This window comes from Manis javanica, chromosome 5, assembly GCF_040802235.1.
Source record: "Manis javanica isolate MJ-LG chromosome 5, MJ_LKY, whole genome shotgun sequence".
NCBI classification, from domain to species: Eukaryota; Metazoa; Chordata; class Mammalia; order Pholidota; family Manidae; genus Manis; species Manis javanica.
In genome coordinates, this window is record NC_133160.1 from 164298659 (window position 1) to 164316337 (window position 17679).

General features: G+C 40.5%; 1 pseudogene; it reads right to left on the reverse strand.

The window, feature by feature from the left end:
- Window positions 1–12326: 12326 nt before the first annotated feature.
- Window positions 12327–16532, reverse strand: LOC108385541 (probable ATP-dependent RNA helicase DDX43 pseudogene; annotated as a pseudogene).
- Between the last annotated feature and the right edge of the window lie 1147 nt (window positions 16533–17679).

Here is a 17679-nt window from a genome sequence, read left to right on the forward strand (position 1 = left end):
CTTAGGCATGGCGTGCAGTAATGGAGAGGGAGAATGCACTTTACAGTCCCATAGACCTCGGTGTCACTTTTGCTGTGTGTCCTCAGCAAATTTCTTCACCTCTCAAGACTTTTGTTTCTCAACTGTATGTGGAAATATTAATAAACACTGCATTTTGTGCGTGTGTCATTGAGTTTTCCTTGAGAATGGCTGCTGGAAGCTGGGGTGTGGGGGGGATGTTGGTATTAAAATCTAAGTGGAAATAATGATGTGCGTGGGGAGGACGCTACAGAACCACAGGAAGGTCCCAAGAAGGCAGTACTACAAACAGTACTCGGAGATTTAACCCCAAAGGCTGCCACAATGACCCTGAAACTCTTTCCAAAATGCGCCCCCCTACCGCCTCCGCCACACACAAACATACACTCATACACACACAAAATGAACAACAAAAATAGTTCCACTCCTTTCTGACTCCTGGAAAGGGTTTGGCCTCTGCTTTGTGGGTAAGGATGGAGTTAGTTTCTCTATCCCCTCTGAATACCATCAACACAGCTTTGAACTTGTCTGAAAGCAAGAAATGAACCTAATTGAGAACTTACTGCTGTCAGGGCCAACCAGTGTACATCGTTTACAGTACATCACTGAATCCACATGAAAGCCATGTGAAGTAAGGATTATTATTTTCACACCAATTTCCATTAGGAAAAAACTAAGACTCAGAACAACAAAGTAAATATGCCCAAGGGGGTTGTCAATAGGCTTATTCCAATCTTATCCCTTAATTGAAAATCCAATATTCTTCCTATGATCTCACATTGCTTCTCAACCTTGTTTCTCTCAAATCTCTTCAAAAATTGATTTAACAGGACTTGAAAGTGGAGAGGCCTGCCTAGTGCAGTAGTCTAGACTTTGTCACATGCTGAACGGGGGATTTCATGTTAAGTATTATTGTAACACCTGCCCCCAAATAATTAGTTACCTTTAAGACATTGCAGGCACAAAGTTCACAAAACAAAAACTAGAAAAGGTTAACTAAAAGGCACTTGAGTTTTATTTCCTTGCCAATAACAGCCTAACTTCTCCCCAGCCCTTTGCCTTACACCCTTTGCCAAAACTTGGTTTCCTACTTAGTTTCTTGGGTTGTACACCTCTCTTCCCCTTTTCCAAGCCTTAATTAATTAGCTTTGACTTGCAAGTGTCTGACAGCCAACTCAGACTAGTTGAAGTGAAAAGGGAATCCCTCGACTCACATGGCTTGGAAGCCCAGGCATGGATAGGTACTAGGTTCTATCTCTCCTTGTCTCAACCCCGCTTGGCTTTATCTGCTGAAAGGTTCTTATACTCCTACCCCATTTTTAAACCCACATCTTCCTAGTTTGGAAATGCCAACAGAAAAAATTCTGCTCCCAAATTCTACATATTAATTCTAAGAAAAACACTGGCTACTGACACTGCTTGGTCATGCATACGCATCAGTGGCTCTTTCCAGAAGCATGAGGTGATCTACCCAGCCATGATCACATGCCCGCTTTTTAGCTGGAGGTAGGTACACAATTGTTTCCATACCCTAACAAGCCCACGTGGACTGAGGGAAAGGTTTCCCAAAGGAATCAGAAGAGAATGGATCAGAAAGCATGCAGGATATACACCAAAAATTGTGACTACCATGGTCTGCTACAATAATAAAGTAGGACATGTTCAAGATCTTTACACCTTGCCAAGCCCTCTAAAATTCTCAAAGGGGTTGCCACTTACGGAACACAGAAATGTTTCCTGTATAGTACAAAGTTGTCTTGGTGACGTCCTGTCCCCTGACAGTCTTTCCTTCCCTTACCAACCTCCCTGCTCTCTGTCTGTGAACATCTGGAAGTGTGGGAACACTCCCATCCCTCATTCCCACAGTGCATGGGCAAGGTGCTGCCAGGCATTATCCCCCGTTGGATCCGCCACATCCTGAGACTCAGTCTCTGCCCGTAAGATGCCGATTTTATGGGGTGTTCCTGTTTATTCATGAAGCTTCCATGGGGGGCTTTCTGGACGATGAGCCTTAACAAAGGCTATGCCCCTATTTCATTTTCTGGTTTAAAATAATCACAAAAGGTGGATCTGCAATCCTTTCTCCAAAGCAAGTTGAGTGGATACTATGAACACTAAATTTCAAAACCAGAGGAGCATTGCTGAATGAAAGAACTGCTCATTCCTGTAGAGTTGGTTCCGGTGGAAATACACTGGAGAGAATTATTTTAATATGTGTCATGGTGAGCAGGAGATGGGAATTGAAATGAGGTGATGAAGAAGGAAGTCCAATTATCATGGAGAGTGCTGAGGGAAGAGTAACAAAAAAGAAGTCACGGTTAATGAAACTGCAAAAGAACCATCCCCCCGTTGCTGTGCACTCAGAGAGACCAGCACTGCAGCTCCGTTTCTCAGGTACTTCAGGTCAGCCCTACAGACTGTGGGCCCAAGTAACAGGAAAAATAACAGGAAGTAGAAGGTTAGTTACACTGTTACACTTGCTCTGCTCCACTAGGTCTGTCAAAATACCTAGCACAAGTCCCTCTGAAAGTGTCATTCCTGTATACATGGTTCTAGCACTAAAGAGAGTCGCAGAACAGGTCAAGGAAAACTGATAAGTCCATTGTCCCCTTCTTTGCTTTGGCTACCAGGAGGCTCAATTTTGTCCTCAATTACTAAATTTCACATACAAGAGCTTTTATATTCATCGTCTCAATCTTCTCCACACACAGAGGATTGCAGGCCCACAGCTAAACTCTGGTCTGGTAAATTCCAATTTCAATGCCCTCTTCCCAAAACACCCATTCTGAGCCCTATTTGAGTTGGCCTCTGCCCTAGCTTCCCCAAATCGGCAGACATGCTATATTGGGTTACCACATTGAGAAATATGAATGGGCTACACACTGAGCCAATATCTTTGGCGGTTTTTAAGCATCACTGATGCACTGAGCAGCTCAAGTACCAAGAAACTCTCCCGATGTTATAGAAGTTCTGTGTTTCGATTCAGTTCTCCCAAACTTTATTGCATATGGGTAAAGAGGCCAATCTCATGTTTTCCTGGGACATGAATTTTTATGTTGCTGATATTGGAGGCTCAAAAGCAGCTCAAAATTGGTGTTGAGGGGAGGTCAAAGAAATGACCCTTCGAACACTGTGCAAGTTGCGTGCTCATTACCATAGTAATGTTGCCCTGCAAGGCCTTCAGTGGCATCCTCCAATCTATGCAGATAAGCATAGGGAAAATGGAAATGTATGTAAATGACACAGAGGTTATACTGGCCTATTAACATCACAAATCCCCATTTACAGCCCACTTTTAATTTAAGTGATCTTTCTATTAGGAGGAACACTTCTGACGTTAATCTGGAACGAAATCGCAGCATGTCAATTAAAATGGTGTGACAGTGGGACCACCATCAATTGGTAACTCTTAGCAGATGTCTTAATTAAGCTTCTCTGTGGCAGGTTGACCGTCGACACTCTGTGAAAGTCATTTTCAAGTTTGCATCCGAAGGCTCTCTTCTCCTTCAGACTTTTTCTCTATTTCTTCTATTTAAATCTTAGCTCATGAGTTTTCCCTTTGTGCATTTTTTTCCCATAGACTTGAATCTTTTTCTCTTTTCTTCTTACTGTGAGTAAGAGTATTCCAGAGAGGATTTTCCATCCCTAGGGTTTGGTGCACTTCAAGCCTAATTTATGTGAGGCCTTTTGTTTTATCTGAAATATTCATTTGAAATTTGCATTCTCCTTCTTAAAATGCCCCTGCTTATTCTAATACAAAAATTTGTTTGAAATCACATGCTGTCTAGTAAAATCGAAGCCATGTTATTTTGTATATCTTTGTATATTCTTGGTTCATGCTACCTAGAGTATTAGGGGGAGGGCTGCCCATTTCTCAGCTTGGAAAGCACAGATATAATGTAAATAGCTTTGAAACCATTCAGGGCTGAGTTTAAAACCTAACACTGCTATTTATTAAGTGTATGACTTGGACAAGTTATGTAATCCAGTCTGAGCTCTCCAAAGCTAGGAATTCTTTTTTTCCTCCAGCTTTATTGTGTTATAATTAACACATAGCATTGTGTTTCAAGTATATAATACATATTGTTAACTATAGTCACACTGCTGTACATTAGATTCCTAGAATTAATTTATCTTATAACTGAAAGTTTATACCCTTTGACTAACATCCCCCCATTTTTCCCCAACCCTCAGCACCTGGTAATGACCATTCCACTCTGTTTCTATGAGTTCAGCTTTTTTAGATTCCACATGTAAACCATATCACATAGTATTTGTCTCTTCCTGACTTATTTCACTTAGCAGGATGCCCTCAAGTACCATCTATGTTATTGCAAATGGCAGGTCAACCTTCTTATGACTGACTGATATTTCATTGTGTGTACACACTACATTTTCTTTATCTCTTCATCTGTTGATGGACACAAGTTATTTCCATATCTTGACTATTGTGAAAAATGCAAAGAACATTACCATATGCCGATATCTCTGTGAGGTCCTGATTTCATTTCCTTCAGATATATACCAGAAGCGGGATTGCTGTCACTTCTATTTTTTACGTTACTTCTATTTTTAATTTTTTGAGAAACTTCTGTATTTTCCATAGTGGCTGCACCAATTTACATTCTCGTGAATAGTGCCGAAGGGTCCCCTGTCCTCCACATTCTCTCCAACCCTTATTATCTCTTGTCTTGTTGGTGAGAGACATTCTAATATCTATAAAGTGACACCACATTGTGGTTTTGATTTGCATTTATGTGATGGTTCATGATGCTCGTGTCTTCTTATGCACCCGTTGAACATTTGCATGTCTCTTTTGGAGAAGCGTTTAGTCAAACATTTAGCCCATTTTTTAATCAGATTGTTCTTTTTCTTGTTGTTATTAAGTTGTATGACTTCTTTATACATTTGGGATATTAATTCTTTATCAGATATATGATTTGAAAATATTCTCTCCCATTCTGTAGGTTACTTTTTCATTTTGCTAATTGTTTATTTTGCTGTACAGAAGCTTTTTTGTTTGATGTGGTCCTGCTAATTTTTTCTTTTATTGTTTGTGCTCTCAATGTCATATCAAAAAATGGCCATCAAGAAGCTTCTTCCTTATGTTTTCTTTTAGGAGTTTTACCATTTTGAGTCTTACAGTTAAGTTTTTAATCCATTTTGAGCTCATTTCTGTTAAGTGGTAAAGGATATGGGTCCAATTTAATTCTTCTCCATGCTTATCCAGCTTTCTCAACAGCATTTATTGAAGGGACTCCCCTTTCCCAGTGAATATCCTTGGTTCCCTTGTCAAATATCAGTTGATCATATATATGAGGGTTTATTTCTGGCTCTTGATTCTTTTCCATTAATCTATTTTTATGCAATTCCCATACTGATCTGATTCCTCAAAGGATTCTGTCTCCCCTATTCCTTTTCCATCTCGATCATCTAGCTCAGAACCTGGCACAATTAATAGGCACCCAGACATAGTTTTCAAAAAATGAGTATTTTCTCTATGCCTAAATATGTTTCCTTTCTGAAGTGGAAATAACAATTATATCAGAGTGTTTTGGTGAGCATTTTAAAGAACTATTTCCCTATCTTTAAAAAATAATTCCCTGTAGAAATAAATATTTTGTGATGAAGAAATGCCTAAGCAAATTTAGATGCCATCAAATAAGATAAGTGTTTAATGGCATCTCTTGAAAGAAACAGGATGAAATGCCATGTATACAACTCTCATATTAGAAAAGTAAGATTGACATATGTCCTTTTGTCATAGACCAGGACTCAGCAGTATTTCCTGAAAAGGATCAGATGGTAAAATTTTGAGCTCTGAGTGCCATACTGTCTTTGTCACAACTACTCAACTACTCCTTGTATTGCAAAAACAGCCACAGGCAATACTAAATAAATAAAAACGTTGGTAGCTGTGTTTCAATAAAACTTTATTTATGAAATAAGTGGGAGCTTGGATTTGGCCTAAGGCTGTGTAGACTCCTATATAGACTATGCAAATATATTACCTTGAAATTATATTAGACATATTTAAATTATTGGTTTTAATTTTTTTAATTATGATGGCAGATTAATTCAATCTTTAAAAATAAGGTGAAATCAAGAATACATAGTAGGTTATCTTTAAAATGGATGGCAATATTCTTTATCTATAAGACATGGTATTCAGCCTTCGTTTCTAAAATAAACTTAATCCCAGAACCTTTTGCACTGACTATAGCAATGTCTAGTGTGAGCTTGCGGGACTGCTTCTGAGCAGATTTGAAGACCTAATCCTATATGGACTTCAGAGCGTGGGACCTCTGTCCAATGGCGAGAAGGGACAGCCAGACCAGAGAGGGGCTTGGCTCGCTGGTGATCTTGGTTGGGTCACTAGCCCACTGCCCCAGACAGAAGGTGGCAACAACGATAGAATAAAAAATGTTTCTCTTGGGCCTGCAGAGAGCCAGGGTAGAAAGCGCTCTGTCAAGAGAAAAAGCAATGGTCTTGCTCTTCCTGCAGTGATGTAGTGTCCACTATAAACCACAGGAAGCAGTAAGGGCAGCACAGAAAAAGCGTGACTTTTGATACAAAGATTCAGATTCAGATCTCAGTTTTTTTTCACTTCGCTTGTGACCAAGGACAGAGTGCCTTAGTCACTCTAAGCCTCAGTTTATTCCTCTGTACAGATAATAAAACCTGACTTGAAGGTTGTGATTGATTAAGAGGTTTCTATGAGCTAATATGTGTTCTCAGCACAGTTGACGAGGCACAGTATGAGCTCTGTAAATGCTCATTTCCCTGCTTTCCCATCTCCTTTCCCCACCAACACATACAATAAGACCTTTCCACTGTTCTCAGCCAGACCATCCATTTCCCCTGTAATAAATGAGAGTTTTATCGCTCCTTCCCAGATGTGGAATTATGCTATTGGTGTCATGCCTACTGTATCTTAATCCCTCTGCTAATGTACCATTTTACCTTGAATTGTTACACAGTGTTCTGCCCCTCCTACTTCTCTCTTAGCTTGCTGCAAAGTCATGAGTCAATTATTTTCAAGTATTACTGTTCTAATAATAGCACTCTCTCATAAAACATCTCAGTCACCCTCACCTCATCATATGGTCCTGTTTTTAAATCACATCTAGCTATCTGTTTACAATTGTTCATTTTCTTTGTATAGTTTTAGCAACCCATTTAAAAGCTTCAGTGTTATACATGTATACACACACGCACACATATTATGTTATTTTTCTACTTCTCTGAGACTTTGTTTTGGCAAATAAACTATTAGAAAACAAGATTTGAGAGAAATGCATTGACATGTTTAAGAAAGCGCAGACTCCTACGGCACGGTGAAAGCGCGCTTTAGCCGCATCCGTCTGCACCCTCTTGATGTGTTAAATTCCAATTGCTTCTTCTCTGTTCATAAAAGCAGAGCAAGGAAGACCTGTTTCTCAGTGAGTTCTGGTTTTTCTATTTCATTGACAGCACACAATAAAAGCTGGACATCTGACGATTCCACCTTCAAGGTCAATATCCTATACAAGCATAAATTTGAACCCACTGGGCTGAACGTCTAATATGCCAGAGAGAATCCCTCAGCTGGGATATGAGATTAGTTGTCTGAACATTAAATTTTGAATATTTAGGGACTCATACAAGTTCTCAAAAATATCTGGAGTGTATATCAAGAGTTCACTGAATTCCTGAAAATGAAGATTATCCCATGCAGGACTGAAAGAGACTGAAGACAAGCAGACCCCAACAAAAGAGTTATCTTTGCAAAAAGCAATTTTAGGCCAGCTTCTCATTCTTTCCACATTGAATAGGATCAGGCCCAATCTAGGATGAGAGATTTCTTGTTTAACAATGAGATCTAAGGGCAACAGCTTGGGGAAGCTTCCTAAGTCTCAAATTGCCTAAATACGGTAATATGGATACAAAAACTGTATGTCTTGGCATATCTCTTCCTCCTGGAAACATCAGCCTTCAGAAAGGCAGTAGCATTCAAGCCAGAAGCCAGGGGGCTATTTTGAGGTACCTCTGTTCTTTTTCCTCCCACATTCAGCCTCTCCTCTATCTTTGCCAGGTGATTGTGCTAATACCATCTGTCCAAGCCACCACCCAAGCCAGGTGTCCACCTGGCCCTGCTAACTCCAGCACTCCTCTCTCTACCCTCTCTCACACGTTCTTCTCGTGGTGGCCAGAATCACCTTTGCAAATGGCCAATCTGGTTTTGTTTTTTCCTTGAACAACATGCTTCCAGTGACTCTTATTACAGGCAGCAAGATGTCCAAACTCCTTAAGATGATTTAGAAAATGTTATTCCTGACTACATTTCTAACCTCATTTCCTAATATTTCTTTTATTTACAGTTGCCAGACTTAGCAAAAAGAGAAAAAGCAAAAAGGATACCCAGTTAATAAATTTTTATGTATGTATGTCCCGTGCAGCATTTGGACGTTCTTATACTGAAAATATTATTCTTTGTTTCTCTGAAATTCAAAGTTAACTAGCTATTCTCCATTTTACCTGGCAACTTCACATACGCAGGTACCATTATCCAGCCAAACCAAAATATTCTTGCACTTTCTTGAATGTATTCTTCTATCTCTCTCAACTATAAGCTTTGTGAGAGCAGGAACACATACTCAATCCCAAGTACTTTACAGATAATTGATGTAGAAACTCAATTAGTGTTTTTTAAAAGAAGGAAAACATAGAGTAAGGGAAGGGAGGGGAAAAAAGGAGAGAGGGAAAGTGAATGAAAAAAAACACCTTTAAATATATCAGACTTATATTCTCCCTAAAGAAAAAATTTCTATTTTTAAATTCCTCTGGAAATCCTTTCCTAACCCTAAATCCTTTTCACTCTTGATAGAGTGAAATATTTCTTCCGAGCATCTGTAGCATCATGGACATGCAGCTGTAAAGGCATGCATTGTAAGCTGCTATTGTTACTTAGTTATCTGGGCTTCCTACTAGACTGTGTTTTCATCAGTAGCAGAGGATACATTTTCCTTATTGTTTCCTAACTCCTGTGGTGTCTGGAACATTGGAGGCATTCAATAAATGTTTGGTTAAGTGCCTGGTTAAATGAAAACTGTGTTAAAATAACTAGCATGTCCTGTGATTTCTTAAAAATATGTCCAGAAAATTATCAGGCTATTTTTGAGAAGAGTCCAGGAACAATTGAGAGACTTTGCCCATAAAACTCTTCCAAAGTCAAAACGATACATTGATAAAGGCTTCCTGGTCCTATCCCAAGGGAAGGCAGGTACCTTTGGAGATTCATGTCAAGAAACCTGGCAAGGCTGGCACTATTATGAGTGACTCTCCAAAAAAGGACCAATTCAAAGTCACCAGATACCACCTTTGGCTGATGTATTCGTGTCAAGAGCATCTGGGTGTGCTTCATAGAATACAGCCAGTATGATATGGAAAGTGCCAACTGGAAATAAAAGGACAGCTCATAGATTTTCTCTTAAGAGACGTTCTCTATAGGAAAGTACCTCTTCTTGAGGTGTGGGGAATGGCCCAGTTCCTGAAGTGCTTTATCCCCAAACTGCTCTGCATGCCTGGCTTGTGGCCATCTGGAGTGCTAAGCCCCGTGTCATCAGACCTAGCCTGAGGCTGAGGGGTAGGGAGACTTCCTATATTTACATATGCAATGAAGAAGGCACCACACAGTCTGAAATGGGCACCTGCCAGACTGATCCTATTAGCGTGCAAGTTCAATGTTGGCACTCTTTTGCTCAACACCCTCCTGTGGGCCCCCGTCTTACCCAGAATAAAGCCAAAGTCCTTGAAATGAACCTTGAGGGCATATCTGGTCTGGCACCTGCTGCCTCTCCACACCCTGTCCTCACACTGTTCTGAGCACAGTGACCTCTTGCTGTTCCTGAGACTCCCAGCACCTCCAGCACATTCCCATCTCAAGGCTCTTGAGCTGGTTATTCCCTGGGCCTGGGCCATTCATCTCCAGAAAAGCCCACACAGTTGGCATTCTTTCCTGTCAGGTTTTCCTCAAATGTCACCTGCTCACTGAGGTCCCTCTGTCTTTATTTTTCTCCTTGGCTATTATCACTTCCTATCATGCTATAACATCATGTTTTATTTATCTGATCTTCCTCTTTTAAAATGCAAGCTCCCTGAGGGTGGGGTTTTTGTCAGCTTTATTTATGCCGAATCCCCAGAGCAAATACCTGGTAAAATATTCACTTAACATTTGTTGAAAGAAAAATCATCTGCATTCATTTTGCCTAGTGGTCTGAATCACTATCCACTATCCAGGAAAAACATAAAAAAGCCAAAAAAAAAGATGATGGGCATCAAAATGCAGAGAAAGCCTAGGTCTGCTCGGCTTTGCCTCTTGAACTGGGTCTCCAGAGCCTTTGTGAGTCTCAAATTCCTCCTTAATGAAGCGTAAACACTTGCTGATCTACCTGCCTGAACTGCTGCTCTGCTTGTCCCAGCTCTTCAAAGCTGCAGGCATTGACATTTCTCCAATATAGATCCTGAAGAAGCAATGCACACGCGGAAGAAGAGTGTGGTCCTCCAGGCTGGTAGGTCTCTTAGTCTGGCAGCCCGTGTAGCTAAGGTTAGTCACTGGGAGCCATTAAGCTGAACGCATTCTCAGCAGCCCCTTTGCACATGCTCAGTTTGTAGGATTTGACATCAATCACAGTGAATAGACCTAAGGCCCATCTAGGCTCAAGTTCTGACACCCCACTTAGCTGTATCAACTTCCTCTCTCTAGAAACTAAACCCTGAAACTCCAAATCCAGTAACTTTGACAGTTTAATCCCAACAGCGCCAAGGATGTCACTCTCCTCCCGAGAAGGGATGGAAGATGAGGTGGCGTCAGCTGTCCTTCAGTTCAAGCCTCAGCCTCCTCATTTCCCATCATGATCATCCTGAACTTGTCACCCTTCTAAGTCTTTGTTTCCTCAGTTATTAATGGAAGCACCATTCAGATCTCAGGGTGATAGTAAAGATTAACTATAATGCTACAAGTAAATCTCTCAACACAGTGCTGGAAGAGTGGGTAGCTGGAAGTACTAGCACAGAGAAGGCGTTTGGCAAATGTGAGGTCCCGTCTCCTACTTTCAGGTAAGGAGTTGCTCTTCCCTGCCCCTCTCCCTCCACCCTTTGCTGGTCAACCCTTGGTCATCAATCCCAGCCCTGCTCTGGGCAAAGTTCAATATCCCTTACTGAGCCCTGATATTGAGCCTGCTGGCCACCACCCTGGGAGCCCATTGTGCATCCTACTGTCACTTATCCCACCAAACTTCCTACGTGCTCCTGATGCCTGGAGGACTTTTGTGAGAAGTAAGAATAGGGTGTGTGAGATCGGGTTGCAGACTTAAGAGTACTGCACCAAATATGAGGGACAATCATTTGTCATGCAAATTTTTTATCCCGAGATAAAGGCAAAGAGAGAATTTCCCATGTCTCAGAGACCTCTAGATAGTCATTGCGATATGCACTTTCTCATACTTTGATTCACAATGTCTTAGCCGTCTGTCTCCATACTTTAAAAATGGGGAAACTGAGGCACAGATAGTTTAATGCCTGGCTCTACATGCCAAACCTGGAGTGAAAGGAAATTCAAATACAAATGGGTCTCACTCCACCAATCATGCTTTTGCCATGTTTCCTGCCAGGATATGTTTAACGAAGAGAATATTATTCGTAGCCAATTCAGATCAGCCTAAGAGCTCAGCATACAGATGTTCTCCATCAGTAAGAAGCGTTTCATCTCTTCCTTTATTTTTTATGTGGACAACTAAGAAAACAATTGCTCATGAGAATGGAAACTTCTGGAATAAGGCTCCATGTCCCATTCACAGCAATCCTTTCACACAACAGATTATAATAAAATTCTTGTTGAATGCACTCTTTCTACTTATAATTTCTGTTTCCATAATTTAAAAAATAGTAAGGCTCTTTACATCATATGTAAAAAGAAAAAACAAAATCACCCTAATTTTCACTCTCCAGATATAACTATTGTTGATATGTGGGGCTATTTTTGCCTGAATTTTACATTTTTAAACATTATTATTTTAAAATAAGTTAAGTCTCTTCATACTACCAACATGTTCCCAATATTTCCATGTATCTTAAAAAGCACGTCTCTAAAAAATGAGTTCTCCTGTATGTAGGCTGACAGTACTTTTTAACACAAACATTAATAAAACTTTTTGGGTTTTCCTTGAGGTTGTCTCAGGTTTTTTTCCATTTCTTTTCAGTTTATTTGCTTTGTATCACTCAGCCATTGACACAACATCCTCTGGGATCTTTCCAGAATATTAATTAATTCATTGGCCAACCCTCCAGTCACTCCTACTGATAAGGGTAATTGACACTCCAGTCTTTCCTGCTTTCCCAGTGTGCCCTACTCTGCACACATATTCTTTGATGTTCAGGGGAAATAATAACTATAGATGTGTGTGGCATCATGGACATCAAGACTCCGGGATGTTAAGTCAGTAGCAATCAGTATTCTCACTTCACCTGTTAGGTTTTCTAATGCTCTCTCTTGATCGCTCTATTCCTTATTGCCATGAAGAGATTCTCCTGATGTGTTGGAGAATCAAGTCACTTGATAAGTGATCAGCAACAGCTTTTCTGCTGATAAACCCTATGACTTTGTCTTTGGGAGACATACTGTCTAGGGAAGTTTGGGTATGAGATCATTTCTCCTCTTCTGTGGTGACAATTATATTTTGCTTCACGGTACTTACAACTAGATCCAGACTACCAACATTTATGATCTTAGGCTCTTTCACATAAGATTGTGCATACAGTCAGACAGCATCATAATAGTCTATAATAGCCTACCTGGTGCACATCTAATAAAATCTTGATTATCTGGAGTTCAAATCCCATAGCTAGCATCTTTCAGCTTCACCTGATACCAAGTAGGCTACACTTTTCAGATTGACAAAAGTATTCCTTTGTAGATAATTCAACTGGGAGTTGCAAAAATGATCTACACCTATTGTCAGGTCTTGTATTTGTCCTTCTCTGTCTCTACCACCATATATACAAACACTGTTTAAGACCTTTATAAGAATATTTAGAACATTCAGCTCCCACTTGAAGAGCTAATTCTTGAGTGGGTCTAAGGACCAACATGTCAGGTCCATTCCTTCTTCCTCTAGCTACTGGTTGAGATTCAAGATGGTAAATCCAGGCACTAAGTGGAATAAGATCTTCCCGGTTCCAGTTTGGGCTACTCCTGGAAGATCTATTCCTTGCAGAACTATTGGCCATGCATGTGACTGAATTGGTGTTGGCTTTTGAAAAGTCAGATTGGGGATAGTCAGACATTTATCATCATCCCTTAAGTCATCACACATTATAATTTTCTTTTCTCCAGTTGTCTATTTGTACTTGAGACACAGAACTTGTTATTTCTGACTCCATGTAAAAATTATTTTTCATTGGAGGTAAATCTGCCCACTTTTTTATTGCTCATTTAAAAGCATCTTCTTGAATTTGATCCCAGTCATCAGTGACCGATCTGTAATTGTCATCAGGCCTTACATCTCTTCCAACAAAAGGTTGGAAAGCAACAGTATCAACTCTCAGTTCTGATTTGTAGCTTTCTTGTATTTTAACAAAATAATCTCTCTCTGCTTTTGCTATTGTCTGCATTGCTTTGCTGCCAAAAAAGTTGACCTCTCCCTTGGGATGTCCTTCCATTATTTGTATTTTGGTGTTTGTTGTACTTTGGATATCTTTTATTTTTGACCCACGGGGACCAATCACCGCACCGACCCAGTCGTTCTTCAATCCAAAGCAGAGCAGCAGCTCCCGGGAAACAGCAGCCGCAGGCGGCTGGAGGTCAGAGGAGTCCCTCCGGCGGCCACCTCTGTACCCCCGCCCCCGACTCTCTCTTCGATTTGTCTTCTCCTCCTGCCTCCTTTCCGGAGCCCAGGGCACAGCTGAGCTTCACAGGGACACAGAAGCGCTGGGTCCTGCTTCCTGCTTAGACCTGGTCCCTGTCCTTCTGTACCACCCAACCGCGCTGTTGTGGGGCTCATCCCTAAACATAGTTTTTTTTAAAACTGTCTACATTCTTTTCATTTTAAGAGAGCAAATTTCGTTCTGTGGAAAAGTTGAAAAATTTTTAAAGTACAAAGAAAGAATAAGACACACTGTGACTCTTTAAAGATAATGATAATCAAATATATAACTAATGATAACCAGAAATAGCTACTTTTGTTTATGTCCTCTGCTTTTTTAATGCATTTTAATGTACTTGAAATAATAGCACATATACTGCTTTTAAGCATAAAGAACTCAGGCATGTTCATAGTTCCTAGATGGAAAATAAAATAAAGAGTGGTTTAATGACAGATAATATCTGCCAGTGGGTGGTATGTTTCCTTCCAAAAACTCAGGCACTTCATATAAATTTTAAAGATGCAGAAAATCACTATTCAGATTCTGTGGTATTGAAAACGGTCATATGTCACTCGCTGCAACTCTACTTTTATAGAGACAAAATGGATTTTTTGTTGTTTATTAATCCTCTCAGAGGTATTTTAACATTTCAGTATTTTAGCAGTAATTAGCAAGACCTTGAACAGAACAGTAGGAATTATTGTTTAAAATGGGCATCAATCATAGGCAGAGATTCCACCTGAATGGTGCAATAAAGGATTCTAGAAACACATGCCCTGGAAAGTTGCAGAAAGAGAAGAACAAGAGGGTTTAACATCCAGGGCAAACTGTGTCATGAGAATGCAACTCCACACCAGGACTGGGTTCCTGGGGTGCATCCTGATCTGAGTGGGGAGGGGTCCACCAGACTGGTCAAGCCCCATTTTTCCCATTCTTAGCATCTTCATTTGTAATCAGTTCTTGGTAGTATGGAATACATCTTCATATTCCGTATGAATTCCTTCCTTCCCCACAAACAATTGGCAGAAAGGAGGCAAATTGTTAAGTTTCAGTTTTTCAGAGGATGACATTTTGTTACACAGGACTGCTTGAAGGAGTACATAATTCTTGGTACACAATATTTGTTTCCACTTAAAACATCTGTAGCACCCCAGTACAACTACAGAGTTTTTATACTGTTAATCTTTCTCCCAGCCCACTCCAGAGGGACCTATACACTTTTACCAGGTAATCTCTGTATAGAAGAAAAGGAAATAATCAGACCTTTGGGGACTACTGGACACTGGCTCTAAACTCATACTAATTCCAGGAGACTCAAAATGTCATTGCAGCCCACCAGTCAGAGCAGGGGCTTATGGAAGTCAGGTGATCCATGGAATTTAGATCAGGTCCATCTCACAGCAAGTCCAGTGGGTCGCTCTACCCATCCTGTGGTTATTTACCCAGTCATGAATGCATAATTAGGATAGATAGACTCAGCAGCTGGCAGAATCCTCACACTGGCTTCCTGACTTAGAGAGTAAGGGCTGTTACAATGGGACAGGCCAAGTGGACGCAAGTAGAACTGCCTCTGCCTAGGAAAAGAGTAAACCAAAAACTATGCAGGGTTGCAGATATTGGAGCCACCATCAAGAACCTGAAGGATGCCGTACTGGTGATGTCTACCACATCCCCATTCAACTTCCCTATTTGGCCTGTGCAAAAGACAGATGGATCTTAGAGAATGATAGTAGATTATCATTAGCTTAACCAGGAGGTAACTCCAACTGCACCTGCTGGGCCAGAGGTGGTTTCATGGCCTAGGCAAATAAACACATCCCCTGGTACCACATATGCAGCTCTTGATCTGGCAGATGTTTTTCTCCATTCCTGACAATAAGACCTACTAGAAGCAGTTTGCTCTCAGCTGGCAAGGCCAGCAGTATACGTTCTCTGTCCTACCTGATATAATTGTGCAATATAAGATGTATTTACTTTATATCATTGCATTTTAGTTCTGTTCATTTCAAGTCATAGTATTAAGTTACAGGATATCAAGGAAACAGCACTTTACCTCCTTTTCTGGGGAAGGAGTTAGTGCATTTCGGTCATGCTCGGGATAGTTGTTTTATGCTAGGCAGAAATATGACCTTATTGTCATCTTTAGTTGGAAACGAAGTGTGGTTTAAGAAGATACATAGGAGTACCAAGTTGACAAGGGGTAGGTTTGTAATGGTTAATTTTATGTGTCAATTTGACTGGGTCACAGAGTACCCAGATTAAACATTTTCTCTGGGTGTGTCTGTGAGGGTATTTCTGGATGAGATTAAGATTTGAATGAGTAAACAGAGTAAAGCAGATGACTCTCCCCAGTGTGGAGGGCACCATTCAGTCTGTTGAGAGCCTGAATAGAACAAAAAAGCAGAGGAAGGGGCAATCGGCTCTGCCTGATGGCTTGAGCCGCCATGTGGCCTCCTGCCCTTGTCAGGGACTCACATCGTTGACACTCCCATTCTCAGAGTAAAATCATAGGTTCTCCTGGGTCTCCCGCTTGCAGATGGAAGACTATGGGGCTTCTCAGCCTCCGTGATCATGTGAGCCGATCGCTCATAATCAATGTCATATATATACATCGCATTGGTTCTGTTTCTATGGAAAACCCTGATAATTACAGTACATAATATTTTCTCTGCTTAAAAATTTGCATATGAAGTCTAAGAAAAGACACTTTGACATTCAATGCTCCCGAAGTTCTAAAATTCGTCTCTTATACAACTGATTTTCTGTACTCTCAATTATGCTCCTCACTGCTTGTAATGCGAACTGTAATTCTACCGGTGAACTTCGGGTTTCCTAGAAATTCCTCCTCATCTCATCCAGCTCATCTTACACATCATTCTATTGTTCTTTCTTTATGATATTTGTCCTATTTGAAAAAGTCTGTTGTTTCTTGCATCTCATCTAACGATGCCAAATAATTTCCTTAAAAAAGGAAAATCTATTTCCTCTATCAGATCTCTATCAAGGGTTTGTTCTTCATCTGAGTCTTCATGAAAGTCTTTGATAATCATTATTCAAAGTTTCTGCATTGTGATGATTGTCACTGTTGGGGCTCATTTTTTTCAGGTTTTGTGGTTTTTCTCTTCCTTAAATAAAAAAGATATATGAAAGCACAGTGTTTGCCAGCAGACATCAAGGATGAATGTTCCTTCTGGTCGGTTCCCCTTTTCCAGGGTGGGTATAACCACCCACCAGTTGAATGTTTACAGCTCCTGCATGAGTTCCACACTTTAATAACTTTCATCAACTGGGGCTTTAAAAGACTGAAATGGAATTCTGTCCAAGTTCTTCCTGGATTTCTGATAGCACAAACAGTTGTTGAAAGTGAAAATAATCATCAGACCCTTCACATGTACAGGATCTTCCTATATTTTTCTCCCCACCAAAGATACAGGGCTTATATGTTTCCACTTCAAGATGTTGTGAATTTCTGCCATCGAAGCCCTCCTACTACCCTGCAGACCCTGCCCCGTTGTTCTGGAGAAGGGCCATACATGAAGTAGTAAAATAAATCATGGAAAGGAAGGCAGACCAGACCTTGCCTCATAAAATGGAGGAGCCACACAGGGTAAGGACATCTACAAAGAACAGACAGGAGGTGGTAAGCTGGCTGCCCACAGGAGGACTTGGACCCTGACGCATTTGAAATAGTACCATACTAAAAATAAAGTTGCCACTATATTAAAATAAATAAATAAGAGAGTACAAATAAAGTCCAGA